Source organism: Nyctereutes procyonoides, unplaced genomic scaffold (genome assembly GCF_905146905.1).
Source record: "Nyctereutes procyonoides isolate TBG_1078 unplaced genomic scaffold, NYPRO_anot_genome, whole genome shotgun sequence".
NCBI classification, from domain to species: Eukaryota; Metazoa; Chordata; class Mammalia; order Carnivora; family Canidae; genus Nyctereutes; species Nyctereutes procyonoides.
In genome coordinates, this window is record NW_026575047.1 from 30,933,043 (window position 1) to 30,950,474 (window position 17,432).

At 53.0% G+C, this 17,432-nt stretch overlaps 1 protein-coding gene across 4 annotated transcripts in view; it reads left to right on the plus strand.

The window, feature by feature from the left end:
* Window positions 1-7,718: 7,718 nt before the first annotated feature.
* The window catches only part of RGS12 (regulator of G protein signaling 12), a 118,688-nt gene continuing 108,974 nt past the window's right edge, over window positions 7,719-17,432 (plus strand). For all 4 annotated transcript variants that reach the window (XM_055326863.1, XM_055326865.1, XM_055326866.1 and 1 more), the window contains exon 1: window positions 7,719-7,797. The gene's annotated coding sequence lies outside the window, so the exon portion shown is untranslated. The remainder of the gene's footprint in view (window positions 7,798-17,432) is intronic.

Consider the following 17,432-nt stretch of genomic DNA (forward strand, 5'->3'; position numbering starts at 1 on the left):
ATTTCTATGATGAAATTAGCTTGCCATGTTTTCTGTGATAATGTTTCATATGCAAACCCACAACAATGTTTGAACACGATACATAAAATCTTTGGTTCTTTTCCCACTATAAATATTTGCTCTAAGAATTTTATTGATGGCCCTCATTTCTTCTGCCTCAGCAGAATAAGTTTCTCCAAATTGAAAATACAGCACAAATGATGTGGAAATCTGGATTATAGCAACATAATTAAAGATTTTGCTGAAGTGAACACAAAAAAAGGTGTTTTCTGAAATAACATGTAAGCAGTTATGGTGTGTGTCTTTCTGCTATTACTCATCCAGTCACAGTTGACCATTAACAGTCTCTAGACATAAGCAACTAAACATAGTTTTGGTTTTTTGCTATTGTGTGGCCATATGCAAACCATAGCTTTAGAAATATACAAATGGTCAATAAATACACAAAAACATGCTCAACATCACTAACCAGGGAAATACAAATCAAAACCACAATGATGGAGCACTGGGAGGCTCAGTCAGTGAAGCACCTGCCTTCTGCTCAGGTCATGATCCTGGGGTCCTGGGATGGAGTCCTGCATCGGGCTCCCTGCTCAGAGGGGACTTTACTTCTCCCTCTTCCTCTCCCGTCCCACTCACTCATACTCTTGCTTGTGCTTTCTCTGTCTCAAACGAATAAATAAAAAAATCTTTTAAAAAACCCCCACAATGATATGCTGCCTTATACCCAGTAGGATGACTACTTTCAAAAAAGCCTAGAAGATACCAAGTGCTGGTGAAGATGAGGGGAAGCTGAAGCCTGTGCACTGCTGGTGAGCATGTAAACTGGTGTAGCTGCTGCAGAAACCAGTGTCCTCAAAAAATCAAACAGAACTACCCTATGATCCAGCATTCCACTTCCGGGCATGTACCCAAAAGAATTGAAAGCAGGGGCCAGATATACACTGGTACACACAAATTTGTGGCAGCATTATTCACAATAGTTAAAATGTGGAAGCAACTCAGTGTCCATGGAGGGACAGATGGATTAGCAAAATGTGATCCATCCATGTGATGGAGTATTATTCAGCCTTTAACAGGAAGGATCCTCTGACACCTGCTACTATGTGGATGAACCCTGAGAGCATCGTGCAGAGTGAAAGAAGACAGGCCCCAAGGGACAAATGCTGGGTGACCCCACGTACAGGAGGCATCCAGCTGTCAAAGCACAGAGGAAGTACACGGTGGTGCCAAGGTGGGCAGGGACAGAGGGTTAGTGTTTATGGGGGACGGAGGCTCCATTTTGCAGGGTGAAAGCAGTTCTTGGGTGGAGGGGGTCGGCAGTATATCGTGAGTGTACTTAACGCTGCTGAACTAGGCACTTAACGGTAGTTCAAACGGTAAATTTTCTTTCTTTTTTTTTTAAGATTTTTTAAAATTTATTTATTCATGATAGTCACACAGAGACAGAGAGGCAGAGACACAGGCAGAGGGAGAAGCAGGCCCCATGCACCGGGAGCCCGACGTGGGATTCGATCCCGGGTCTCCAGGATCGCGTCCCGGGCCAAAGGCAGGCGCCAAACTGCTGCGCCACCCAGGGATCCCCAAATGGTAAATTTTCTAAGTCTATTTTACCACATTAAAAAAGAATTGGGAAAAAGACCTCATAGCTTTAGCTTTGCTTTTCAGTTTTGTTGTTTTATAGGAATTTTTGTCTGGAAGACATTCCACTGGATAGTTTACTCAGTTTGGGACCAGACCCCAGAGAAGCGGGGCCTCCTGGGTGAAGCCCTGCCAGGCAGTGAGTGGGGTGGATTCCAGATGAAGGGGACAGCAGCCCCCTGCCCCCGAGGCTTCATCCCCCCTGGGGTACGGGACCTAGCACCACCCTGCTGCTTGGGGGAGACCACTGGGAGCCCGCCTCTCACCGTGGATCTGAAGTGGGTGATGCAGAAAGTGTAGGAGGTCTGCTCTTGGGAGTACTTGGGGCCCGGGACCGGGCATTAGAGAATTCTCCAGTCTCCCAGGAGGAGGATGGAAGCTTCCCCAGACACAGACTGTGTGTTCCAGTCTGGGAAAGGTCCTGCAGGCCCTAGCCTGGCACTGCTGCCATCACGCTGGCTGTCACCGCAGGCACCCGTGAAGGTGGCCCACTGGGCTGGGGGTGGGTGTGAAGGGCAGGGGTCCTGCTTATCTGTGAAGTGCGTGGAGGCGGGGGACCTGGGCTAGGTGTTCCAGGGATGTAGCAAGGCCTAGCAGCACCAAGACGGTGGGTCCGCTTGAAAGGGAAAGGTCCTGTGTTCACCCCAAAGACTTCCCAAGCCCTTGGGATCCCTGGGTGGCGCAGCGGTTTAGCGCCTGCCTTTGGCCCAGGGCGCGATCCTGGAGACCCGGGATCGAATCCCACATCGGGCTCCCGGTGCATGGGGCCTGCTTCTCCCTCTGCCTGTGTCTCTGCCTCTCTCTCTCTCTCACTGTGTGCCTATCATAAGTAAAGAAAAAAAAAAAAAAAAGACTTCCCAAGCCCTTCTCTGCCCTCCGCAGCAAATATGCATGGTAGCCTGTGGAAGCCCGTGGCCCCCTGCCAGCCACCTGCCACCAGCGTCCTGCGGTGGGGCAGGGGGGAGGTGTTGGGGACACTCCACTCCTGAGCTTGTTTCACCATTGGCTCTTGGGATAAGTCACCCCCACTTCCCGAGGCCGGCTCAGAAGGGTAGTGCCCAGAGTTCCCTGTGCAGTCCCCATTATCACCGTAGAAAGTGTGGGAAGAGGTCCTCACCAATCTGTGGGTCCCCGCGGCCCCGAGGGAAGCTGACCCTCTCAGGCCAGCGTCTCGGGCTCCTGCCCTCCCATGCTAGGCCACCCGCCCTGGCCTCGGAGCTCCGTGGGCCCCAGACGCAGGGGAACCCACCTCAGTCAGGGTGGCCCCTCTGGCCAGCTGCAGTCCGCGGCTGGCCTCAGTCTGCATGCCTGGAAATGGGCAGGTGGGTGGCAGCCAGCAGCCACATCACTGGCCGTGGCCAAAGACAATTCCGCGCCCCACCAGGAGCTCCTGCCTCCGGGACGTGGCCCTGACCTGGGTCTTGCTGGGCGAGGGCTGGCCCCGCTAGCGGCAGCTGAGCACACACACATCGTCGGCGAAGCAGAAGGGGGGATCCACCATTTTATAAAAAGGACACTCATTTCTTCTCATCTAAAACTCCTCCTCCAGAAGGTGAGCTTTGGAGGCTTTCTGCTCTGGGCGTAGCCAAGAAAGTTTCTCCGCAGCAGTGACGCGCCAGCAGACAGAGGTCATCGCAGAATCACTCAGGGGGGCTCAGAGCCCAGCGATGAGAACGGTCTTACGCTGTCCTTTGCCTGCTTGAGGCAGTGCTCTCTGCATTACTTTTTATTTTCTGTGACAGGAAGGATTCTGCTAAGATACATTTCCCCCAAATAGGAAGAGATGTTTCTGAGTCAGGTGTGCCCAAGGAGGCGGCGGTCACGCCACGCGGGGGACCCCGTCTCCTGCTGGGTGACCTGGCCCGAGGCTGGCCCGCCTGTGGGACCTCCTGTGCCCGGCCATCCGTGGCCCTGTGCAGTCCTTCTTCTGGGGGCCCCGGGGAAATAAAGTGCATTCCGTGCGGGGCGATGCGCTCTGCTTCATTAGCGTGTGTTCTCCTCGGTAACGATGTGGTCTATGCAATTAATGCATAGTCTATTTGGTAACAATGCCCCTAATTAATACGAGTTCTATTTAGCAACAATGTGCTCTATTTAATTAATTTCATGTGTTCTGGGTAAAAACCTCAGGCTTCATGTGACTGATTTCCCCTGTTCCCTGGCCCTACTGAATTCTACAACACGGAGGTGCCACTGGCGGGTTCTGGGGACATTCCGGGAAGAGGTGGCTTGCCCCCCAGAAGGTCTAAGAGGGCCTCAGGGGGGTTCCTGGAGCCAGGGTGGATCAGGTGGGGGCAGGTGTGAGCTGGGCTGGGCTGGGGCCCGAAGCCCCACATGCATCTCCCTGGCGTCCCCTCTGGCTTCCACGTGGGCCTTGTCCTCCTCTGGTCCTGCCTGCCTCCTTGGTTCTCGCTTCAGGGGCCCCACCTGGCCCCTCCCCAGCCCTGCACCACTGACCTGGCCTCCCAAATCCGCTACTGCTGCTTCTTGGGCGCTGTGTCTCTTCCAGTGAGTGAACAGTGAGGAGACAGTGAAGAGACATGAGGGGAGAGTGAGGAGACAGTGAGGGGACATGAGGGGACAGTGAGGGGGACAGTGAGGGGACATGAGGGGGACAGTGAGGAGACAGTGAGGGGACAGTGAGTGGACAGTGAGGGGGACAGTGAAGGGACATGAGGGGACAGTGAGGGGACATGAGGGGATAGTGAGGGGACATGAGGGGACAGTGGGGAACTATCAACAAGAGTAGAGTGGAGAGGGCAGTCCCGGTGGCACAGCGGTTTGGCGCCACCTGCAGCCCGGGGTGTGATCCTGGAGACCCCGGATCGAGTCCCACGTCAGGCTCCCTGCATGGAGCCTGCTTCTGCCTCTGCCTGTGTCTCTGCTTCTCTCTCTCTCTCTGTGTCTTCTATGAATAAATAAATAAAATGTTTTTTTTTTTAAAGAGTAGAGTGGAGACCACGGGCATGCAGGCAGAGCTGGCTGCATACCTGTGATGAGGACTGTGTGTCAGCTTCATGGACTAAGGGTGCCCAGTTGTGGCCAAATCATTCTGGGGGTGTCTGCTGGGGTGTCCCAGCCACTGGGCAGGCACAGCTGTCCCAGGCCACGACCACGGAGGCTGTGACAGCAGAAGGGGTGGCCGTGGAGGGGGTGCACCAGACCCCAGGGGTGAGGGCAGTGCAGAGCGGAGCCCCAGGGCCAGAGGGGCCAGAGTGAGGAGTGTGCCCCGTCCTTGTAAACCACCAGATATGCATAAGGAACTTGACTTCATTGATAAGGCACATCTGCTCACATCGGGACTCAGTTTCCCCTTCCACCTCTTTTCTCACCATGACACATGGCCCATTTCTGTCTTGCACAACTTTTCCGTACTCGGGGGGAGGGGGGAGTACCTCGCGTGGAAGCAGCCCCTCAGCCCCACCCTGCTGGATCAGCACCCTCTCTTCCCCTGGGTGTGCCGCCTCGCTGAAGTCCCCGGCTCAGCCACCCCACACACGGGTCCCTCCTTTCCCACCCAAGCTGGCAATACCCGTGGACGCTGTGCAGATGCAGAGAAGCAAGCCGCAGGCAAGGAAAGATCTGCCGTGCCCCCTCTCAGAGCAGCTCTCCATCCCACTTCTCTGCTCCCGGTGCCAGGAGGCTGGCCTGCCCCTGCCTCCAGAAGTTTCCATCAGTGGGACTGGGCAGGAGTGGAAAGGGTGGGAGGAGGGTAGGGTGGGGGCTCACTTCCCTGCTGTCCCATGTTTGGGGCCATCAGGGCTGTCGGTGCCCCTGGCCCCAGGGCTGTTAGGCGGCTCTCCCTCTCCCTTCCCTCTGAGTTCTGCCCACACTCCCTCAGCCCTAGTAGGTGCCTGCCCCCCTCCCTGCCCTTACTCCTCCTGGCTCTGCACCACCTCTCTGGTTTCCCTTCCAATCAGGGGTTTTATTGGGCTCTTCTCAAATTTCCTCCTGGGACCAGAACAAATAATACAAGACCTGATGAGGAAGGGTTGCCAACGAGAAAAACTTGCTGGGGGAGGTGCAGCATGGAGTAGGGAGAGGAGGATTTCTGAGGCTAAAGAAAACAGGTGATACATTCAGAAGGGGAGGAGGACAGGAGAGGTGCTGCAGAGAGTCCCCAGGGCGTGAAACCGGGAGGGCAGATAGGAGGTCAGGGACATATTTAATAGGGAAAGAGGGCAGCAGAGGAGGGAGGGAGGAGGCCAAGGCAAGCTGGAAGGAGCAGGGACTCGGCACTGGGGGAAGGAAACAAGAGGATGAAAGCGGACCCAGGCCAGAGCAGGTAGCTGACATGACTCTCAGGAGGCAGGAGGGACACGTGATAGTCTTAGAAAGAGGCTGTGGCCCCGACTGGGAGGGATTCTGCTCACCTGCTCTCCCGCCGCTGGCCTTTGTACAGCAGAGGCAGACCTGGATGTGTGTCTCAGGCCATCTGAGTTGCTTTGACAAAAATATTACAGACTAGGGGGCTCATTGATGACTGAGTTCTAGAGGCTGGAAGTCCAAGGTCAAGGCATCAGCAGGTTCTGTGTCTGGTGGGAGCTTCCTGCTTCATCGACGTGGTGGAAGGACAAGGCAGCTATCTGGGGTCTTATTTATTTATTTATTCATTCATTCATTCATTCATTCATTCATGAGAGACACACAGAGAGAGGCAGAGACAGAGGCAGAGAGAGAAGCAGGCCCCACACAGGGAGCCCCATGTGGGACTCGATCCCAAGACTCCAGGATCATGCCCTGAGCCAAAGGCAGACGCTTAACAGCTGAGCCACCCAGGTGTCCCTGGGGTCTCTTTTAGAAGGCACTAATGTCACTCGTGGAGGCTCTACCCTTATGACCTCATCACCTCCCAAAGGGCCCACCTCCTGACACCCCAGCATTAGGGGTTAGACCCTAGAAGAATCACCCTTGCTATCACCCTGGGAGCACTGGAGGGAATAGAGAACATCTGAGTTTTCTGGTTTTCCCTTGCGGGGGTAGGTGGTAGTGCAATGCTGGTGCATTTGTCATGAGGAGTTAACAGGCAGTGCAAGTGGCTCCAGCCAGGTCTGGGAGCTGGCCATGTAACTACTGCAAGACAGGGCCCAACTAGTCAGGAGGCCTGCACTTGATTTTTTTCCACACTTATATCACATAGCAAATGCCCATGGGACTGTTGCCCCAAAGTACTCTAGCTGGTCACTGTGACTACAGGGAAAGTAATTTCCAAGAAATAGTGATTGCTGAGGAGGAAGACAATGGGAGGCAGGGAGAGAGCTAACGCTGGAGGGTTCTCTGTCCCGCCTGGGCAGGAGGGGAGGGGACCTACAGGGAGCAGGGTGATGCCTGCCTGGCTCTTGCACCTGTTGGGAGGACTAGGGGATGACAGTCCTCCTAGGGGGACAGCACACTTCTCATTGCTCTCCTCTCTTAAAGATAAAGTAATTTCCGGGTGGGAGGCGGTCTAGGTGCACATCAAGGTCTTCAGAGGGTCTGGGATCCCTGATGCTGGGCGGCTTGCGCGGGGCGGAGGAAGTGTCAGCTCACTTTTTATGGGACCGGGGCTGGGGGGGAATCTGGGTCGGGGAGACCGGAGGGGACCCGAGGTGGGGGGACCCGGGACCGGGAGAAGCCCCAGGGGCGGGAGTGTCGGGAGGGACCGGGGCGGGGGCGCAGGAGGAGCCCCAGGACGGGAGAGCATCAGGGCTGGGAGAAAGGAGGGGACCGGAGGTGGCGATCTGCAAGGACTCCGCGGCTGCCGCGCACCACCTCCCCAGCTCTGGCAGCGGAAGTCCGGTCGCCGGTCGGGGAGGCCCCGCCCCTTCACGTCCGCCTCGCTGGCCCCCGGACAAGGGTCCGCCCTGCATCCCTTTCGGCCCTCTTCCCCTGGCAGCCCCGTGCCTCGGCCTCGTAGGCCCCGCCCCCGGCGGCTCGGCCCCGCCCCGAGGCCCCGCCCTCAGGCCGAGCACTTCGGCGGGATCCCGAGCCCCGCCCACGCCCCCGAGGCCCCGCCCACCACGAGGCCCCGCCCACGGAGGCCCCGCCCCCAGGGCCCCGCCCCCTCCCGGGCGGCGGCGGCGGCGGCGGCGGCGGCGGCGGCGGCGGCGGCTGAGCGACCGTTGCGCGCGCGGGCTGAGCGGAGCGAGGCCGGCGGAGCGGCGGAGCGAGCGGCCGGTAGGTTGCGGGCGGGGCGCGGGGCCGCCCCGCCTCCGTTTCTTTCTTCTGTGGGCGCGCGCTCGCCCTCCGCGGCCCAGCCGCCGGCCCCGCCCAGCGCGGCGAGGGCCTGGGGGCGTCCTGCCGGCGTCGGGCCGGTCTGGGCCCCCGCGCCCCCGCGCCCCCGCGCCCCCGCGCCCCCGGGCCGCCCGCCGCCCGCCGGCCGCCGCCCGCCGGCCGCCGGCCGCTCTCCTTTTGTTCCCGGGCCCTCGGCGGGGACGCGGCGTGGGAGCCTGGGCTGTGGGGTCGCCGCGGGGCCGGCCGCTCCTCGGCGGGACCCGAGGGCCCGGGTCGGGGTTGGGGGGCGGAGGGGCCGGGAGCCGGGGCCTACGGTGCCCGCCGCGCCCCCGGGACCCGGGTTGGAGCCGGGGCGCCCGGGGCCCGAGTCGGCTCGGGGTCTTGAGTTTCCTGGCGGCCCCCGGCAGGCGGCCGCATTGTTTGCGCAGAGCTGTCTCCGGAGACCCCCAGCTCCCGCGATTAACTGCGGCAACGTCAGCGCCGCGCCGTGCGGCTTCCCGGCCCAGCCTGTGCTGCCGCTCCGGGGTCCTGAGTTGTGGGGTGCGGGCAGGGCGGCCCAGAGTGGTGGGGTATAGACTGAGCCCCAGAGTTGGGAGGTGCAGACAGAGCCCCAGAGTCATGGGGTATAGACAGGGCAGCCCAGACTTGTGTAAACAGAGTGGCCCAGAGTTGTGGGGTGTAGACAGGGCGGCCCAGAGTTGTGGGGTGCAGACAGCGCGGCCCAAAGTTGTGGGGTGCAGACAGCAGCCCAGAGTTGGGAGGTGCAGACAGAGCCCCAGAGTCATGGGGTATAGACAGGGCAGCCCAGAGTTGTGGGGTGTAGACAGGGCAACCCAGAGTTGTGGGGTGTAGACTGAGTCCCAGAGTTGTGGGGTGCAGAGTGGCCCAGAGTCATCTTGTGTAGACAGTGGCTCAGAGTTGGGGGGTATAGACAGAGCAGCCCAGAGTTGTGGGGTGTAGACAGGGCAGCCCAGAGTTGTGGGGTATTATAGACTGAGTCCCAGAGTTGTGGGGTACAGACAGCAGCCCAGAGTTGGGAGGTGCAGATAGAGCCCCAAAGTCATGGGGTATAGACAGGGCAGCCCAGAGTTGTGAGGTGTAAACAGAGTGGCCCAGAGTTGTGGGGTGTAGACAGGGCGGCCTAGAATTGTGGGGTATAGACTGAGTCTCAGAGCTGTGGGGTATAGACAGAGTGGCACAGAGTCATCTTGTGTAGACAGTGGCTCAGAGTTGTGAGGTGCAGACAGGGTCCCAGAGTTGTGGGGTGTAGATGAGCCCCAGAATTGTGGAGTGTGGGTGTAGCCAGCAGCGGCCCAGAGTTGTGGAGTGTGGACAGAGTGCTCCAGAATTTTGGGGTGTAGGCGGAGAGCAGCCCCGGAGTTATGGGGTATAGACAGGTCCCTTGTGTGCCTCGCCTGCCTGGCACCTGCCCAGCCACTCACCTGGGATATGCCCTACCTGCTCCGTGCCTCGGTGGCTCATGGTGGAGTGGCTTAGGAACGGTGCCTGCCAGGGGGCCACTGGGCGCTCTGAGGGATGTGTCCATGAGTCTGTGATTGAAGTGTGTGGTGGGAGGGGGTCCCTGCCGGAGGGCGTGGTCCGGAGAGGAGGGGTGCAGCCAGGCGAGGCATGGTGGGGAGGGGTCCTAGAGTCTAGAACATGCAGCTGGGGACAGCGAGGAGTAGGAGAATGTGGCCACGGTATTACTTTAGAGACATAATTGTCATCGTGAGCAATTTCATAAAAATGCCACCTCACCCAGTAGGTTTGAGGACCAGAGACCATGGCTCGAGGGCCTGCAGGGACACTCCTCAGGCGGGTGGCCCACTGCTTGGCTGACTGGCGACAAGGGACACCCCCCGGAACGCTGGGATGGGTGGAGCAGGGGAGGCCACGGTGGCTGGAGGGAAGGCCATGGACTGGGGCTGGATGTGTGGAGCGACTGCAGTGGCCCTTTCGTGGGGCGGGGTGGAGGCACTGACCGGGCCTGCGTGGCAGTGAGGAGGTGGCTGTGGGCTGGTGGCCCTGGGGTCAAGGACAGGCCTTGTTCCCTCTTTCCAGAATGGGGTCGGCTGAGGGGGATGTGGCCAGGCAGAGAGGGGCGGAGGGGGCACAGGGGGCTTGGGCTGAGCTCTGGGTTAGGGTGAGGCTGTGAGGGAGTGGGTTTCAAGGTTGGGGGTGGGTCAAGGCTGTGGGAGGTCGCGGGGGATGGAAGTGCTGGCTAGCTTCCATGGGAGATCCCTCCAGGTGGCCCAGAGTTGGCTCTGCTGCTACTGTCTTCTGTCGCCCTCTGTGCCTGTGCCTAAAGCCAAGCAAAACAGGGTGCCGGGCAGGCAGTGTGTCAGGGCTTCACAGGCTATGGGCAGGTGGGCGCAGCTAGGGCCTGCCTCATACCTTTTACACCTTGCACCTTCCTGGACTTGGGTGGAATTCCTGGAAACATTAGACTTCCTAATTAGCGCTTGAAAGACTTACTTGTGGCTGCTGCAACAAGTGACAGCAAACTTAGTGGCTGAAGCCATGGAAATGAATTCCCTTGCTGTTCTGGAGGCCAGAAGGCAGTGGGGGTGTCCCTGGGCTGACACCCAGGTGGTACCTCAGCAGGAGGGAGCCCACCCCCCAGCCCTTCCAGCTTCCCAGGGCTCCCACCCACCGTGGCCTGGCTCCCCTGCTCCCTCTGCCTCCTTCCTGCAAGGACACCTGGGATTGCACTCAGATGGGGGGGGGAGGGGGCTTTCTCCCATCACGGGGTCCTGAACATAGTCACAACTCCCAAGTCCCTGTTACCTATCTCGAGTGACATCCATGGTCCAGGGAACTAGGACCTGAGCCTTAGGAGCCCACTCTTTAGCCCTCCACCATGCTCCTGACTCCATTTTTGGGAGGCCTGCTTCTTCCCTCCCCGTGTGGAGGAGCAGCCACATCCTTTCCCTTCCTCCATGGCCCAAGAGAGAAGATAAGCCTTGCTTGAGGTCCAAGGTTGGTAAATGACTTGTTTTTACTTTTTGGGGGTTGGTGGTCCCCAGCTCCCTTGACCATCTGATAAAACTTGTAGTCTCTCTTTAGAAGTGTACTCTAGACACATGCACGCACAGTTTTACTGTAGACCAACTTTACCCATGATTGTTGGTCCCCCCTTTCTGAGGTTCACCCGGTTCATGGGTGCATGTGCTCCAGGCAGACAGCTGTTGCATTAGAGCATTCCCAGTGCAGTTTGTCCTTTCTGGTTGTCTTCCCTCTTCCATTCAGGGGCTTTGCTGTCCCCAACCCTGCAGTCATGGTGATCCCTGATGTCTGTCCTTCCCCATCTTTTTTCTTATTTGCACAGTCATTTATAGATGGACAAGCACACAGTCACCACCCCCCACAGACACACACACTCACAGGCACAGACACACACACAGCCTCCCCCAGACAAACAGACACATAGACATGCTACCTACACACAGACACCCACAGACACCCACAACCATCGACAGACATGGACATACACACACACACACCATGCTACTTATTTTCTCCTACATCTTGTCCCTTAACTGTGGCCATGGTCTGCCTTCTAGAACCCTGGGTGGAGAGCCAAGCCCACTGATGAAAAAATCAAGCAGCAGATCTTGTCCTGCCTGCTTCTTGGCATCCCCCAGAGGCACTCGTCCTGAGCTTTCTGTGCTCCCTGGTGCTCTCTGCTGCTCAGGCTGCTGTTCTCATGTATATATTGTAGACATTCTCTTTTGGTTTCTGTCAGAGGTACAGAAGCTGCCCTGCCCCTTTCCCCTCCATTTCCCACTGTAATCCTAGGTTTTGGTGGCACCTGTGGTCACTGCTTACCATTCTGACTCCAGGTTTGGTCTCTCAGGACACTCATGCATAGTGCTTTCCCTCTCAGCCCTGTCACCCACCTATGAAAGGGCTCTCTGCCTTACACTCAGCGTGCGTCCCACTGCATCCCTGTTGTGGCGGTGCTTGTCGTTGGGGGACTTTTCTCCTGGAGTCCTCCATCCTGCCCCAGGCTCTGCTGGTCTGGGGAGCCCCACACCCAGCTGCTGCACAGCTTCCCTCTGCTGCTCTCCCTCTGTATTGGTCGCTGCACTCTGGACCCCCTCTCTCTACCTGGGTTCGCTCCTTGTTTTGTTGAAGGACATACTCTGGATAATTAAGAAGCAGTACGTAGATATTACTTTTCTTATTTTTTTTAAAGATTTTATTTATTCATGAGAGACAGAAGGGTAGAGACACAGGTAGAGGGAGAAGCAGGCTCTATGCAGGGAGCCAGACGTGGGACTTGATCCTAGGGCTCCAGGATCAGGCCCTGGGCTGAAAACAGCACTAAACTGCTGAGCCACCCAGTGTGCCCTAGGTATTACTTTTCTAAAAAGATTTTATTTATTGAGGTGGGGAGGTAAGGATGGAGAGAGAATCTCAAGCAGACCCCCCACTGAGCATGGAGCCTGACATGGGGCTTGAACCTTTGACCCCTAGACCATGACCTGAGCCGAAACCAAGGGTTAGACGCTCAAGTCACAGCCTCCTGGGCGTCCCAATGTAGATATTACTTCTGTCTTTGATTTTGAAGCTATCTTTACTCCTTGGTAACTTTTAGTTTAGCTGGGTATAGAATACTGAAATACTGAAAAGTATTATCTCAGAATTTTGAAGATGTTGCTTCACTGTCTTCGGTTTCCAGTATGGGTGCCATTGTGATTTCAGTTCTCTGTCAGTGATCTGGTCCCAGGAAGCTCATAGGAGCTTCCTTTGCTGCCCTATGCTCTCAAGTAGCCTGTGATGGTGCTTGCGCTCATCGTTGTGCTGGGCACATGCTGGGACCCTTCAGCCTGAGGACTGATGTTTTGTATTACTCCTGAGAGAATTTCTTGCCTTAAGTCTTGTAGTTTCTTTCTGGAACTCCTGTTATTTGGAGTTTGGGCCTCCTGGCTGACCTGCTAATCCCCTGATCTCTTGTTGATCTCAGAGATGTTTGCTCAGCTCTTGGGAGATTGCTTTGCATTGTCTTCCAGCTCTTCCTTTAATTGTTTCATTTCTGTTATCCTTTTCATTTCTTAAGAGTTCTTTTTTTTATTTTCCGTTTTTTTAAAAAAGATTTATTTATTTGAGAGAGAGAAAGAGAGAGTGTGTGTGTGGGAAGGAGGGGCAGAGGGAGAGGGAGAGAGAGTCTTAAGCAGACGCTGTGCTGAGCAGGAATCCCGATGTGGGGCTCAATCTCATGGCCCTGAGGTCTTAACCTGAGCTGGATGCTTAGCTGACTGTAGCACCTAGGTATCAATTTCCCTTTTCTTTTTATTTATTTATTTTTATTTTATTTTATTTTATTTTAAAGATTTTATTTATTCATGGGAGACACAGAGAGAGAGAGGCAGAGACACAGACAGAGGGAGAAGTAGGCTTCATGCAGGGAGCCCGACGTGGGACTCGATCTTGGGTCTACCAGGATCAGGCCCTGGGCTGAAGGCGGCGCTAAACCGCTGAGCCACCTGGGCTGCCCTCCCTTTTCTTTTTAAAAAATATCTCATTCTTCATTTAGAGATGCAATATCTTATTCTTTTAGAAGGTAATAAACATACTTTGTGTTGTTATTCTGTTCCCTTATTTTCCACCCCCATGTATTTTTCATGAGACTATATCCTCCAGGAGACCAGGATTTTTTTTCCCTAGTATTATTCATGGCTGCTTTTAAACACCTGAAATTATGCCTGTCATGTAGAAGAAACACTTGGTAGTATTCATATCTCTTGTATTATTTCTCATGTTTGGGTGGTAGAGATTTGGGTTGTTCTAACAGTTGCTGAGAAGAGTTTTTAAAATCTCCAGCAGTGACTGGATTTGTCGATCTCTACCTTTAGTTCTTTCAGGTTTGGTTCATGTGTTCGAATCTGTTATTAAGTTTGCACATATTTGTGATTGTGATTCTACTGATGAATGGGGCTTTGGTCTTGAAGTCTGATATATTTTTTTAGAGAAGGGGGAGGGGCAGAGGGAGAGAGAATCTCAAGCAGTTTCCAGGACCCTGAGATCATGACCTGAGCTGAAATCAAGCCTGGGTGGCTTAACCGACTGAGCCACCCAGGTGCCTTTGAAGTCTGATATTCAGATAGCCCTTGCAGCTTTCTCACATTTATTGTTTCCATGGCATAGCTCTTCTGTTCTTTTATACTGAACCTGTTTGTGTTCTTATATTCAAAATCAGCTTCTTACAAAGCATATGGTTGGGTCCTGCTCATTTATCCAGTCTGATAGTTTCTGCTTGTGAAAGTGAACATTTTGTCCATTTAAATTTTTTATTTTTTTAATGGTTTTATTTTTTTATTTAGGAGAGACACAGAGAGAGGCAGAGACATAGGCAGAGGGAGAAGCAGTCTCCCTGTGGGTAGCCTGATATGGGACTCAATCCCAGGACCCTGGGATCAGCCCTGAGCCAAAAGCAGATGCTCAACCACTGAGCCGCCTAGGTGTCCCTACAGTTTTTAGTTTTTAAGTATCCCCCAAATTGAAGACTTTTAAAAATTAACTAATAAATAATAAACACAAATTTTTCCAAAGCAGCTTGGGGGGGCATAAATAATATTTGGAATACTGTTGTTTTTTAAGATTTTAAAATTTATTTTGAGAGAGAGAGAGGGGGAACACGAACAGGGTGTGGTGGGGGACAGAGGGAGAGGGAGACTCCTCCCCGCTGAGTGAGGAGTCTGATGCAAGACTCGATCCCAAGACCTGGAGATCATGACCTGAGCCGAAGGCAGACACATCACTGACTGAGCCCCCCAAGTGCCTCTATTTGGAATACTCTAAAGTAGTGTTCCTTATGGAACAGACTTGAATAGACACAGAGCAAACAGGTCACAGTGAGCCCCTAGTGCCTATGGTTGGGCTTAGCAGCTGTCCACACCTGTCCCATCTCTGCCTCGGCCACACTCACTCCTGTTTCCTAGCTCTTCCTTTCTATTTTGCTGGAGTACCAACATAGCAGATTGATGTCTACCACTGGGTTTTCTCGTCTACCTTTTTTTAAAAAGATATTTATTTGAGAGAGTGTGTGCAGAGGGGGAGGGGCACCGGGAAAGGAAGAGGGAGACTCTCAAACAGACTCTGTGCTGAGTGTGGAGCCCAGTGCAGGGCTCTATCCCACGACCTGAGGTCACGACCTGAACTGAAATTAAGAGTCGGATGCTTAACTGACTGAGCCACCCAGGCACCCCTCTATTCTACTTTTGTTTTTTGCTGTTCTTGAGTTTTCCCTTTTCTGTCTTGTTTTGGATTAATTGAATGTATGTATATGTGTACACACATACATGTATGTGTGTACAGTTATGTATGTGATATATACATGTATATGTACTCTACATACACATGCATTTTTTAGTTTCCCTTCTTAATTCCTCTATTGGTTTTTTTAGCTGTATCTCTTTGCCTTATCTTTAGTGGTCCAAAATATGTACAGTAGTCCCCCTTATCTGGAGGGGATATGGATATGTTCCAAGACTCCCAGTGGATGCCTTAATCCATAGATAGTACTGCATCCCATCTAGACTGTGACTTTTCATATACTTACATATCTGAGATAAAGTTTAATTTACAAAGTAGAGGGTAACAAGAATAACTAATAATAAGCTAGAATGAATGTAAGGACGCAGTAATAAAAGTTGTGTGAATGTGGTCTCTCTCTCAAAATGTACTGCCCCCACCCTTCCTCTTGTGATGATGTGAGTTGATAAAAGAGCCTTAAAGTAGTGCGAGGTGAAAGGGTACTTCTAGAGCTGGGCTGGCTGTGAAGAGATGCAAGTGGGACCCCTGTATCTTAACCAACTGCATTCTGTTTAAGTTAGTTTGGTAACACTTGACATAAAATGTAATGATTTTGTAATAGTAAGTCCATTGACTCCCCCTTTGAGCTCTTGTTGTCATTGGCATTACATTTATATATATTATAAACCACACAACCCAGGGTTGTTTTTGTGTTTAAAAGTTATGTATTTTAAAGAAATTAAGAGTGAAAAACCAATATTTTAAAATATTTACCTATATACTCACCATTTCTGATGTGCTTCATTCCTCCTTGCAGATTTGAGTTTCCATCTGGTATCATTCCTCTTCAGCCAGAAACACTTCCTTTAGCATTTCTTGCTAAATTCTCCCAGTTCTCATTGATCTGTAATGTCTTCATTTTACTTCAGTTTTAAAGGATCTTTTTGCTGATGTAGAATTCCAGGTTGCCAGTGTCTTTCCAGCACTCTGACTACGTTATCCCAGTGTCTTCTGGCTGCTGTTGTTTGTATGAGACTCTGTCCTAGCTGCGGTGTCCCTATGTGTCAGGTGGTGATGCTGCTTTACAGCTCTTGTGTTTGTCTCTGAGCATTTCTGACTGTGATATGTGTAGGAGGGCTTTGTATGCACCCTGCCAGGCTTTGTTGAACTTCTTGGATTATATAAGTTTGTAATTTTTCACCAGGTTTGGGGAAAATTTGCTATATCCTCAGATATTTTTCTCCTTCGTTTGTTCTCGCCTTCCGGTATTCCTATTACATTTATGGTTGACATTTGATACTGTCCCATAGGGCATTTAGGCTCTGTCCATTTTAAAAATCATTTTTGTCTATTTTCATATTGGATAATTTCTATTCGTCTGTCTTCAAGTTAGTACACCCTTTCTTCTGCTTCCAGTTGTCTGGTGAGTTTTCGAATTTCAGTTACTGTAGTTTTTATTTCTAGAATTTCCTCTTGCTTCTTTAAAAAAAATTTTTTTTTAATGTTTTCAAGTAAGCTTGATACCCAGTGTGGGGCCTGAACTCACAACCCTGAGATCAAGTCATGTGCTGTACTGCCTGAGCCAGCCAGGGGCCTTGCTTCTTTCTTATAGTTTCTGTTTCTTTCTTGAGATGTGCCATCTGTTTATTATGATGATATTTTCCATAAAATTCTGAATACATCATATTAGCTGCCTTAAGTTCTTATCTGCTAATTTCACGCCCTGGGCTATCTCAGGATCAATTTCTGTTGACCCCTTTTTCTCTTGACTGTGGGGCACATCTTCCTGTTTCTTTGAACATTTAGTAATAATCATGTGCTGGACATTGTGGATGGTCCACTGTGGTGATTCTCTTTTCTGGAGAATTATGATTTTTTTCTGGAAGTTAATTTGTCTGGACTTAAACTGAGATCTCTGCTGTAATCTCTGCTTGGAGCACCTGGGCTGCTCCTTTTGTTGCTTGGAGGCACTTAGGGGATGTCTAGCTCAGGGGCTGGCTGAGGGCCTGGGCAGTTTACAAACACATCTCAGGGCTTTCTCTCTTCCAAGCTACCTCCTTTCTGAGATACTGAGATGTCTCCCTCACTTTCCAGCTGTACCCAACCTCCATTCTCTGACTCAAAGGTAGGAGGCTTGTGGCTTTCTGCCGGAGTTCCAAGCCATTTGTATGAACCCATGTCTTACACAGGGCGACTCTGTTCTTCTAGGGGATATTCTCCTCTAGTTTCTGCCTGCTTTTTTTTTTTTTTTTAAGATTTTATTTATTCATGGAGACACACAGAGAGAGAGGCAGAGACATAGAAAGAGGGAGAAAGAGAAA